At 45.9% G+C, this 2500-nt stretch overlaps 1 protein-coding gene across 5 annotated transcripts in view; it reads right to left on the bottom strand.

Annotated features, from left to right (window-relative positions):
• Ptr (patched domain-containing protein) overlaps positions 1 to 2500 on the bottom strand; it is a 152337-nt gene that overhangs the window by 90147 nt on the left and 59690 nt on the right. Inside the window, exon 1 of one of the 5 annotated variants that reach the window (XM_070132566.1) lies at positions 2457 to 2500. This exon is cut by the window's right edge and continues 135 nt beyond it. The exons of 3 other annotated variants lie outside the window; for them this stretch is intronic. The gene's annotated coding sequence lies outside the window, so the exon portion shown is untranslated. The remainder of the gene's footprint in view (positions 1 to 2456) is intronic. One more of the 5 variants, XM_070132640.1, reaches the window with a different exon arrangement.

Here is a 2500-nt window from a genome sequence, read left to right as displayed (position 1 = left end):
AAACATTAATTTAATAGGTAGAGCCCTTTTTTAACCCTTTGGCTACATACGCCCTTGAAAATTCCACAGGGTGTTTTCGGCGCAGCTTCGTGGGAGGCTGAGACAGATGGTCACCCTGTGTAATAGACCAGAGAAAGAAAAAAGAACGAAAAGAAAAAAGAGAAAGAGAAAAAAATATACATACAATTTATTGTGTTTGTACGCGCATTAAAGGGGAAAAAATACACATATATTTTATTATGCTTGTACGCACATTAAAGAAAGGGAAAAAAAGGAAAATAAAAAAATATATATACCCATACACATTAACATGTTTGTACGTGCTTTCATGTTATCCATACGGTCTTAAATGTGCATAACTATATGAATGCTATGTTGCGAAAAGGGAAAGTAAAAGAAAAAAAAGAAAAAAAAGAAAAAAAAAACACCAAACAATGTCTTCGTGATGTGCAAATTAGGAAGAGGAAAACACACGTGACGGTGTTATATAACGTTCGTGTTATTATCCCCGTAGCTTTATGGGGAAAACCTGACTTAGGAAATAAAAGAGAGTGTTTTTTTGTGCTGTTAAAACTGTTTGTGATAAAAGGGTGGAAACGGAGAATGCCAATAAAAAAAGGAAGGAAGGAAGGGAGGAAAGAAGGAAGGAATGGAGAATGCCAATGAAAAAAGGAAGGAAGGAAGGAATGGAGAATGCCAATGAAAAAATGGAAAGATGAAAGGAAGGAGAGAAATACGGGGAAGAGAAAGAGAGGATGGGTAGGAAGCGTGAGTTGCGAGAATGACGACCGAAACGAAGGAGGATAAATGGAAGAGAAGAGAGGAAAAATTGAGAAGGAAGTGAGTACGAAGGTTGCTAATGGTGGGAGGAGGAGGAGGAGGAGGAGGAGGAGGAGGAGGAGGAGGAGATGGAGGAGGAGGAGGAGGAAAAGAAAGAGGAGGAAGACGAAGTGGAGAAAGAAGAGGAGGAAGAACAAGAATAGGAGGAGGAATACGAGAAGGAGGAAAAGGAGGAGGAAGAAATAGATGATGATGATGATGATAAGAATAAGCAAGAAAAGGAGCAGAAGAAGTAGAAGCAGGAAAAGGAAACCAAGAAAAAGAAAAAAATATATAATAAAAAAATACGAACAATAATAATAAAAAAAAGATACAAGAGGGGGAAGCGCAGGACTGAGAGGTCCGACAAGAGAAGGGTCAGAGGGGATGCTGTCCATAGAAGCAACAGACCTTGAATCTCCAAGCTCAGAATGGATGGGAAGGCCCGCGTATAGGGGGGAGGGGGGAGGAGGAGCACAGAGGGGGAGGGGGTCAGAGGAGGAGCACAGAGGGAGGGGGAGGAGGAGGGGTCAGAGGAGGAGCACAGAGAGGGAGGGAGGGGGTCAGAGGAGGAGCATAGAGGGAGGGGAGGGAGGGAGGGGGTCAGAGGAGGAGCACAAAGGGGGAGGGGTCAGAGGAGGAGCACAGAGGGAGGGGTCAGAGGAGGAGCACAAAGGGGGAGGAGGGGAGGGAGGGAGGGAGGGGGAAAGCTCAGAATGGATGGGAAGGCCCGCGTATAGGGGGGAGGGGGTCAGAGGAGGAGCACAGAGGGGGGTTTGGGGTCCAGAGGAGGAATACTTAGGGAGGGAGGGGGGTGAGAGGAGGAGTACAGAGGGGAGGGAAGGGGGAATACCCATCCAGGTGCAGCCTTGGCACGAGAGATATGCAGTCTGTGTGACCTTGGCGGGTGCAGTACAGGAGGGGTACAAATGGGCGAGTTAGGATTAGGAGGAACAAGTCTGTGAGGCTGGTATATATAAATGAGAGGAGAGAGAGAGAGAGAGAGAGAGAGAGAAAGAGAAAGAAAGAGAGAGAGAGATTAAGAGAAAAAGAAAGAAAGTGAGAGAGAGAGAGAGAGAGAGAGAGAGAGGTACAAGGATACACGTGAATGAATACTGACTATAAAACCAGTTTAGTTCAGTTAGATTTGCGGTCTAGCTTCGCCCAGGCCTTTTCTCTAGAGTGTTAGCTATTTCTAATTGACTCATGTGTACTACTGTGATAAAAGCGAGCATATAAGAGCAATGAATAGGAACGTGGAATTAACTGCGTGTCTGTCTGTCTCTGTCTCTCTCGTTCTCTCGTTCTCTCTCTCTCTCTCTCTCTCTCTCTCTCTCTCTCTCTCTCTCTCTCTCTCTCTCTCTCTCTCTCTCTCTCTCTCCCCCTCTCTCTCTCTGTCTGTCTCTGTCTCTCTCGTTCTCTCGTTCTCTCTCTCTCTCTCTCTCTCTCTCTCTCTCTCTCTCCACCAGTGCGATACAGGATACACGCTTCGTTTCCATCCCCGTTTCGGTTGATGATTCGCATCGCTCCGATAAATGAAAAAAAAAAAAAAAAAAAAAAAATGCTCGTTCCGTATAATCCTATGCCACCTACACAAAAGTACCCACACGAACGACCACCTGCGGGGAACACATCACCTCACTCAGCTGGTCACGCCAAGACGCATCACCTCACTCAGCTG

The sequence above is a fragment of the Penaeus vannamei genome, chromosome 1, assembly GCF_042767895.1.
Source record: "Penaeus vannamei isolate JL-2024 chromosome 1, ASM4276789v1, whole genome shotgun sequence".
Taxonomy (NCBI): Eukaryota; Metazoa; Arthropoda; class Malacostraca; order Decapoda; family Penaeidae; genus Penaeus; species Penaeus vannamei.
The sequence above is the reverse complement of the archived record's forward strand: the minus strand, read 5'-3'. Positions and strand labels throughout refer to the sequence as shown.